General features: G+C 38.1%; 1 protein-coding gene across 2 annotated transcripts in view; it reads right to left on the bottom strand.

Moving 5' to 3' along the window:
- LOC116851660 (MOXD1 homolog 2) overlaps nt 1-10,114 on the bottom strand; it is a 291,701-nt gene extending 281,587 nt beyond the window's left edge. Inside the window, exons 1-2 of one of the 2 annotated variants that reach the window (XM_032831308.1) lie at nt 9,987-10,114; nt 1,838-1,922 (exon numbers count right to left, since the gene is read on the bottom strand). The gene's annotated coding sequence lies outside the window, so the exon portion shown is untranslated. Of the gene's footprint in view, nt 1-1,837; nt 1,923-9,469; nt 9,598-9,986 lie in introns of those variants that run through there. The other variant, XM_032831309.1, reaches the window with a different exon arrangement.
- Between the last annotated feature and the right edge of the window lie 113 nt (nt 10,115-10,227).

The raw sequence follows: 10,227 nt of genomic DNA, 5'->3' as shown, positions 1-10,227 counted from the left end.
CGAAAAAACACTTTATCGCGTTCCATTTTTCACAAAGCAAAAGAAATTGTTGTTTAGGAAAATAATTGTGTATGCTGACTGAATGTTATCGAGAAATGTCGAAATTAATCACAAACTACCTGTTTCGTTAGTAATGACTACTAGAACTGTTTGCATTGCCATCTAACATTTGCGGGCGGAAACTAAGTTAAGGTCCTAATAGATCCCCTTACTTTGAGCTGCCGCGCGCCCTATGAGAGCTAATGTCGTCACGATCACGAGTGTCGCCAAGTAGCTCGTGCAGGCGTCATTTCTCACAGTCATTGTGCGCCGTCACACGCGCTTTAGTATTTTCAATATCCGCTTCACACACGATTGTATCAGCGGCGACATCGACAGAATTGAAATGCTTCGCGTTATATCGCTTTAGTGAGTATATTATGTCCAGCTAATAGAGCGTCGGTTACATTTCAACCGAATATCAATTCGCGGCGGCTCTTAAACCATCATCATACTAACTAGGGAAGCGACATGTAGATTTACGAGTGAAAAATATCCTAAAATTTTATTACGTTAAAAACGGTATATTTGGAAAATAACGCGACCCGAGAGAAGAGAAGAAAGGAATTTTATTTTACTAGCACACGTCACACTTAAAAATGAATGTATCAGTAAAATATTTAATTGCGAGCGTGAAAATTTTTTTCTCTCTATGATTTAACCGCCTTTCTCTATTACTTATATATCTTCCCGCTTTAATATCAGCCTCTTTACGCACTCTAGGACGCTATCCGTATTGGGGGCGAAGGAGGAAGGGTCTCCTACAGAGTGCCCATCAAATTTCGCGCTGCCGCAAGCAAAAAAAGAAACACGCGGAATTTAATTCTTGCCCCTTGGCTTGAGCGTACTCGCTCTTGAAAATTGGATTTTTTTAATGAAACCTCATTCGCCTGGAAGCAGCGGCAGCTGAAGATTAAGTTTCCCGGTAGACAATATGGGTACTTGCCTTTAACAACTCTTGGAAATGTATTGCAATAAAGGTCGATACGCGGGAAAAGATTACATTTTCATTATTGCGAATATTCATTTTCATTCTTGTGAATATAAAGTAAAGAATCGATTAATAACAGAAGTGATTTTTACTCGTTTGTATGTCTTGATCTTGATATGCGCGATTTGTTCAATATTACATGATGAATCGATCTATATAACATCGATTCTAATTTCATCCCCGACGTCATTAATTCTACATTATCGCAAGTGCTGTTATTAATGCTACACTATGTCGCGTTAATCAAGCCGACACGTTAAATTACTTATCGTTACGAGGAAGGCATACATGTAATAGAGATACTAAATAATTTTCGAAATTAAACGTTATCTAGCACACATCAAAGTGCCAATTCATTCGACACAGATATTTTCTTACCGTTGAAATATTTAAACATTCCCGACAACAGGAAAATGTACAATTACAAGTAATAAAACGATTTGACAATTCCACTTACACGATTATCATATGAAGTGAGACATTAAGCACACGATAATCAGCGATAAATACCACGATTAGTATCAATCTATCGCATATACAGTAAACTAATAACGCTATGAAGTATTGGTTTATCGATTTTAGAAATTTAGCTACAATCACGATGTCCAAGATAAACGTTTCAGTTCCAACCGGAGCGCTTTTATCGATTATAAATTACTATTAATTATTAAGGCGATAAAGTCCTTATTTATGCCGTGACAGGTGAGTCGTGGGCCGTGTAATTGATAATAAGAACAGCACACCAATATTTATGGGTGCTCATTCACGTTTGACGTACTGTCAATAAAATAATTCGATGAAACTTACCTTTTTATCGCAGTCGGCGCAACGGGTCGTCCTCTGCGAATGCATCTGCGGGATCGTCTTTGCCGCCCCAAGGTGTCTTTGGGTCCTACGCACAAAATTCAAAGTCACCACAAATCGACCAACTGTAAAACTTCTGCTTACTGTAATTTCCTACTTTCGCTTTTACGACGCAACAGCGCCGGATTACCGTGAGACGCGCTCTCGCACGCGCAGTAAAACCAGTAATAATCGTAATTTACATCTGTTCCATAACACGTGATTTATGGGGCTTAAAATTTTCATAAGCCGCAAATAAGTATTGGCGCAAATGCTCGGGGACCGACTGCCGAGCTCGCACGCGCTTCAAATGCGACGATGCAAAACGAACATGTGTCCGGAGGGGAGCCCGAAAACCTGATCTCCTGCGCGCGAGTCACGATCATATTCATCGTAAAAATAACGATTTATTGTAGTTATTTCATCTCGTGGAATTCTTCGCCGTTTTAATGCTCGACAAAAGAAACGTCGATATAAATTGCGTTTACTGTTATACTCTGCGACACAAAATATCAGCTAAATTTAGGAACGAAAGGGAGCTTGTGTAACTTGCAAACATTTCTTAGCAATAATGGCAAAACTGAGAATTTCTCTGCTTGCAATACTGCTCAACAAATGTGAAATTAATAGAAAAAGTAATCTGCCAATTTTATTCCCTCTCTCACTCGGATAAGATTTAATTTCGATTTGCAATTAACAATTTTTCCATCGAAATACGCACAAAACTCGCTTTTCATTTGTTAAAAACATCGACTTTTTATTTCCAACGTGACAACACGTTAAGTTACAAATGTTCCATACAGTCCGCGTAGAGATGCGCATCGTGAGCACTCTATCAATTCATTACGTCGTATCCCGCAAACAAATTTCGCAAGTCCCCGGGAGAGCTGTCACGCTGTCATCGATCACATTTGCGCGCCAAACGCGTCTGCACGTCTGGCTTTGGGCAAAAAATTGGAGATGTTAACAGGCTTATTATAAAAGCATGATCCAGCATTTATGAAATCTCGAACAAGTCTAAGACGTTTGTGATGTTGCCGCGCCTAAAGGAACGTCGCATTTGGTCAATCGACCTTGGTTAGGGGAGCATTGTCGTTTTTTTCCCAGCTTTTCCTCAACACGAGATTATGTCGACTGACCGGGCTAAAAATACATGGGTGGCACGGCAGGTAAGAATAACGGACCTGTATTCGAAAATTTGGAAGCTCGTTTATGGCCTAGTTGCGCCAGCGATTTTCTCGTCAGACCTGCGATGAAAAGCCAACGTGTCCTCCAACCGTATTAGAGCAAAGAGAACTCAATGGGACAGTTTTTAAATTATACGGAATAGGAATGTGTTTTTTAGAATTTTGTTCCGTAGCATGACTAATACGACAAAAAGGTCGACAAAAAACTTTCTCTCGCTTCGTGAGAAATTTTTTCGAACTAACAAAATAATAATTGAGCACACGTAATTACTTGAGAAAATTCTACTAATTTACGAATTAATGATCCCCAATAGATAACCGGTAACTTAAGGTAATTTGAGCTCTAGTTCATTATTAAGTAATCCAGTAATTGATGCGCTGTGTATAGTACATTATCGCGTTGAACGTTCGAACGAGAGTTATTACTGCAGTAATCCCCGAAACGTTATTCCTAAATGTAATCTGCTAAATCGTTAATTACATCCCACGAAGGTCGGGAAGAGGGAGGCCGAGGCTTCGATTCGATTCATTCGAGTACACCACAAGTGCGATGTCTGCGCTGCTGCGGTTACACTGAGCTTAGGGCTACCTTCGGAAACACTGTTCTACGGTTTGCTGCGAAGATACCAAATTGCAAACCTTACGGTAGCATATTTCTTTGTCAACAAGAGGTTAAATGATTTTTTCGAATATTTCTTTGCAGCAATAAAAGATCAAAGAACAAAATTAATTAGCGCGAGTGAGATTCCGTTTTGCTAGGCATTATTTTGTTCGCAGAAAAACAACAGAACGGGATTAATGCTGCAATTCTAAACAGAATCGTAAGTCTCGTGAGTAGATTTACAAATCTATGCAATATCATATGTCGTACAATTACTCGTAAATATCTATGATTTCATGTAATTTACGATATAAGTGATTGTACGACATATGATATTGCATAGAGTTGTAAATTTATCATAAGTTCTGACGAATTTTACGAGAACAAGTTACGAGACTTACGATTCTGCTTAGAATTGCAGCATTAAGCCGGACCGATGTTCTCGTAACGTAATTAATGCGGCGTAATTTAACAAAGACAAATCGCGCTCTTCTTCTACGTCGATGCCCGGTTCGACAAGACCTTGTCCCCCTTTTTCCCTCGCCGGACTTTCATTCGGTTCTCTCATCAACGTCCCCTTCGAGAAAGGACGGAGAGAGCACAGGCCCGACCGTACCGGACGCGAGGCGACGCGACGCGGCGCCGTATGCGAACACCTTCCGGTTTCTCACCCCTGCTAGACCTCGCTACGACCGGCGCCCATTAGAGCGCTCGTATATTTTTACTCGACCGATATATCGCGTCGCATCGGCGTTGTGTTGCATTAGCACGGGAGATGCGTGTCCCAGATAATGCCGGTCAAGCCGGTAACGAAACCCCGGCCCTTACAAGAGGTGTGAATTTTCGAGCCGAGTGTTATATCAGTCACCCCAGCGCTCTCCCTAATGTTACACTATTAGAAACGTAAGTGATACTTCGATACCCACTCAACAGTCCTATGTCATGTCGTATCAAATACACATTCTCACACACAAAGATATCTCACATTAAATATAACTTCCTTTTCTTCTCTCCTACTTTGAAAGTATGCGTTCAAAAAATATAACATCAACTTTAATTCTTATATAGAATACTCTATGTTATGACATCAAAAGAATTCTTCTAAAATCAAGAAGAAAATATTCTAATATTACAAAGAAAGAACACTTGCAAGGTGCTATTTCCTGTAATTCCATATTCTAAGTAAAAACTTTACTGAGGAGTATTTCTATTTTAATGAAAAAAATAATATTGCACTGAAGAAAAAAGTTTGGCATTTGCAACTATCTCGCGTAAGGAAATAATTACTACAAATTATGGTCAAGAAAATAATTTTCTTTTTATTAAATTTTATTATAATGTTAGTGATAATAACCTTATATGTATGTTACTACTCTCAGTTTACTACAAAAGAATGGTTGGAGCCAAACATAATTATAATTTTGATTCGATCAACCATTTTTTTCTCAGTGTGTTTTTATATTTTCTTTTTGGTTTTAGAATTCTCTTGGGGCAACACATAAGAAAATTCTACTAAAAATACACCGAGAGAAGAAAATATAAGAAATAAAGAATACTTATTCGCTGGGTTACTAATAACATATTTGCTAAACATCAATATAAAATATTTCTCAGAAAAAAAATATACATTTTCTTAGAATCTTGGTTTTTTATGAAAGCAATTGTTTATTCTATTTAAATAGAAGAATTTGTATTAAAATATGTTACTACTACCCACTGAATAAATACTTTTTTAGGTATTTTTTGCTATCAATGTAGATACAATTTTGTGTGCAGTATTCTAAAGAGAGAAAAAATAATGTATAATCAGTTATATAATAGAAAGAAGGAGAAAGAGAGAACTTTTTCCGCTAAATTATTTTATATTAAAAGTAATTAACAATAAACAGCCGTGTTCGCACAAAGTCATTATTAATATCCATATTATTTTTTTAAATTTGTATTAATATTTTTATTAATAATTTATAAATTTTACATTAGTATATTAATAACGATTTTATATTAATTAAATTAATATACTATTATGTAAATTATATAAGTTACTTTATATTAATTATATTAATATTAATTATATTAATATATTAATTAATTTGTATTAATTATATTAATATTAATTTATATTAATATACTTATATGGGTGAGATTTTGAGTTATCGAGATTCGTACGGCTTTACTCAAGAAACGTTTTTATTCACTTTCTAGCGGCTACGACTTTGATGTGCGATCACAGATTTCGTTATCGAGACGTCAAAACGACTGACATGAGGGAAAACTTAGGAACTGTGAGACGCGCCTCGCAAGCTCCTAAGTCCACTGCACGAGATCGTTCGAGGACCGTCATCGTATAATTCCATTAGTCGCGCGAGCCGTTCGTTCCCACGTACGTCGAATCACTCGGCCGTTCGGCGAGGGACGAGGATCGTTCAAAAAGTTTACCGATTACGATCACTTCGCGCGATTAGTGCCCGCGAAGCTCTCGAAAGCCTGTCTGCAGTTTGGAATACGACTCGTAAGTTACCACCTACACTCGAAATTGTATCGAAATAAATTGCGAAATTTACTATTAAAATTTAGTATTTCCTACTTCCTACTTCTCCGTCGGTGTCCCCTCGTCCCACAATTCTTTGTCGCAAATATTTCCGGTAATAATTTATCCGATAAATGATTCATGCAAGTTTTATTTTCAATCGCGTACCATGTGTCAATATTTGAACGAGAACCGGTTTAACGGGCATCGAATGTCAAATTTCCATTGAATATTGATCTCGTCTATTCTGCATACTCCACCTCTCAGATATCGTTTCATTAAGGTATAATTCAATAAATGTTCGAACCCATGTTATCCTCGAGTGGCAGTTCATTCGAGAATTTAATTGTCAGACGTAACAAGAGTCGTCTCGAATTTTTCGAGTCTAAATATCTAGCGATAAGGAGAAATCGAATCTTGAATCAAAGAGAAATTCTTCAAGTGACGACTCTGTTCACTTTAAACGTGTCTGCCAGTTATCGGGGCAGAAAGCAGTCGTGAAACGTTTGCAATTGGACCGATACTTATATGAGGAATCACCAGGCGCCCGTACACCCGGGCTACTGGAAGCGGTTATCCTGAAGGAAATGTTTATCTCACGAACTCGCGAGATTTGGAACGCTGCCACTTGCTCTACATACGTGAACTGCAGCGTCAAGCAGCAGACAGCGGCCCCGTTCGCATTTCTGTGTAGCGCGCCGTCGCGATTTACACCCAGATTGCATTACATGATCCCGAACAAGCCCGAATATTGTATTTTACGCCCACGTTCTCCGCTCGAGCGACTTTTAAAGCCAAAGTGCAATGGAACGTAAGAATAAGAATATGCATACTGAGGAAATTTGTATCGATATTTCAGCGAATGAATGTAAGCTATTGTGTCGTGAGAGAGCGCATAACATATGGAGAAATAGTAAATACGTAAATAAGCACAAATATTTTTTTACAATAACAACGATCGCCTTAAATATTCCGACCTGCGCATACTCTTCTACATTAAGAGAAAAAATATCCGAAAAATAAAAAAATATTTATTCAATGGACATCGTAGTAACATATTTGTTCAAATTTAAATTCTTTTGTTAAAGTAGGATAAACAATTGCTTTCACAAAAACCAATAGGTGTTTTAGGAAAATATATTTTTTCATATATTTTTCACATATTTCTTCAGAAATTTTTTTCCTAGTGTAAAAATATGTATTGAGAAAAATATTTGGAAATTTATTTATGAGATATAAAATTTATTTCTTAAAGTTTAAATAAAGTTTAATTTTGCGAGTAAACTTTATCTCACAAATAAATTTTCAAGTATTTTTTCTCAACGTATAGTATATTAGTACAAGTAAAAATTATTAGTATCTATGGAATAAATATTTATAACTTTCTAGGAATTTTTATCTCAGTGTAATACGGTTACGCGAATTGGCAGATTCATAAATGCGTGAACACAAATATTCCTGGCAATTTAAATATCATAAGCAAATTTTCATCGTTCATAACGATGCTAATAACATATTTAAATCTAAATTTCTTTGTGTTTCGATAAAATAATATATTGTTTTCGCAAAAAGTAAAGCTTTTAGAAAAATATTTTTTTTTTCTATTTAAAAGAAATATTTTCTCGATGTAAAAAAAAGTATATATATATTAATACAAGTAAATATGTTATTAGTATCCATCGTGCGCAAAAAATATTTCTATTTTTTAGATGTTTTTCTCTCAATATAATATGGTTACGCGAATTGGCATGTTTATAAATTCGCAAATGCAAATATTGCTAGCAATTTAAATATTAACACGTTACTTTCACATACATACACCAATAACGGTACTAATAACATATTTACTCAAACCTAAACTCTTTCGTTAAAATAAAATAAATTGCTAGAAATATTCCTGGCAATTTAAATATCATAAACGGACATATTACGTTCATTATCCTTAGTATAAATTGATGACTACTCGATGCCTCGTTCTAAAGCTCCGTGATAATGACGTCGACGACGCAAGATATCCAATTGAACGCGGGAACGACTTAGCATCCTTGACCGACGTTACTCATCGCAACGTGAATATCATTGCACTGCAGTGTTTTCAAAACACTTTCCCATCACGAATTTACAATATCACCAATCGTTCAATACTGAATTCAATACTCGCGCAATATTTACTTCGCGCGCAAAGTGTATTTTAGCACGCGTGAAAAACGAGGACGACACGATCTGGCGATTTTACGTCGGTCTCCGACGCGAATCATGTAGTTTATCGTCGCGCACTTCTCTACTCGACCCGACTATTCCTGAATTCGGCACTCCAGGCATGCACTGTGCACGGTATGTCTGCTTTAAACGAGTAAGAAACAAGAGAAAGCCATGGCAACTTCACGCCAGCTTGTGAGAATTATCACCGCGACGCGAATCTCATAACCTTTCGAGAATAACTTACTGCTACGTACTTGAAGCCCTTCGACCGCTCGACGTAATTATTCGGCACTCCCGATATTCACGTCGCGCACAATATACGTTAGTACGAGAGAAAGAAACGAAGCGAACGCCACGACGACTTTGCGTCCACCTTCAAGTCGTCAGGATGTCAATCTGGGTCCAGCTTATTGTCACGCACTGCCATTGCACTCTTACTGAATTTTGGTGTTCCCGACGTGCAGCGATATCTCTTCTTTAAACGAGAGAAATGCGAAAGGACGCCAAGGCAACTTCACGTTAGTTTCCGAGATCGCCGCCGCGTCGCGATTTTCAATTTTTCATGAATAGCTTACTTTTACGTATTCGAAGTCCTCCAATCGCTCGACGTACTGAATTTCGACACTCCCAATATTCACGTCGCGTCACTGTTAACACGAGAGAGAAAGAGAAAGAAACAAGACAAACGCGAGACATTTTTCATGTTAATAGCCGGTCGCCACAACACGAGTGAGGCAATGTTTGGAGAATGGTTAGTCGCGGACGGGGAGAGCGCAAATTCGGCACCTTCGATATTCCTAACCCCGATACAAATTTCAACCAGAGAAACGACGCGACAACGACGACAACTCTGCGTCGACCTTCGAGCCATAAGATGTCCAATCGTCCAGCTTATCACTACATTTATTGTCATTACTCGGATTCTCACTGAATTTCGGCGTTCCCGACGTGCAGCGCGCGCGACACCTCTCTTTTAAACGAAAGAGATGCAAAAGGACATCATGGCATTTTCACGTTAGCTCGCGAGAGTCGTCACGACGTCTCATAACCTCTTTCACGAATAGTTTATTCTTACGTACTCGTAGTCCTCTGATCGTCCGACACGCTAAGCTCGTAAATTCTCATATTCCCGTCGCGCAGGATACACTTGTGACACGAATAAAAGACGAGACAATAGGAGTGGCGATCTCGGGAATGCCGATGCTCGTAGCGCCATGTTACTAAACTCTAACTAGAAAGTAGACTCGCTATCAAACGCATCCGATAGATCAGCCAATGATATATCGGCAACATCGCGCGATCCTTGTCGCTCAACGAATCACAAAGCTGTACCGGTAGCCAACAAACAAATAACTCATGCACTTTGCATGAGTACCAACTGATTTAGGTTGCGTTCGCTTGGGGAGCTTATGCGCTATAAGCGTCATTCTATCTTCTTTCCGTGTGTAATGAGCGATAAAGATAGAATGATGCTTATAGCGCGTAAACGCCCAAAGCGAACGCAGCCTAAGTGCAACAATATTTCTCCAGATGAGTCTTACAATATATTTCATATTCAAAAACGTTTCGTGAAAAAACATATATCTTAAGAATTACCAAAGAACAAATCTCCCTGTTAGATATAAGATGCATCACGGAACTCATAGAGAAAAAGTGTTATAACTTGTAATTAACCGATTATATTTTCAGTAATTCAGGTGAAACGTTATAACGCGTTATAACACGAAAGCGCGGATATAGATGCCTTAACGCGACGCATGGCCGTTTACTACTAAGAGATAACGAAGGAATGTAAACAATAGTCGCGCGACTTTCGCCGAGTAGGAGGCGGGAGGGG

Source organism: Odontomachus brunneus, unplaced genomic scaffold (assembly GCF_010583005.1).
Source record: "Odontomachus brunneus isolate Ranch 3 - 2012 unplaced genomic scaffold, Obru_v1 Obru_scaffold_184, whole genome shotgun sequence".
NCBI classification, from domain to species: Eukaryota; Metazoa; Arthropoda; class Insecta; order Hymenoptera; family Formicidae; genus Odontomachus; species Odontomachus brunneus.
The sequence above is the reverse complement of the archived record's forward strand: the minus strand, read 5'-3'. Positions and strand labels throughout refer to the sequence as shown.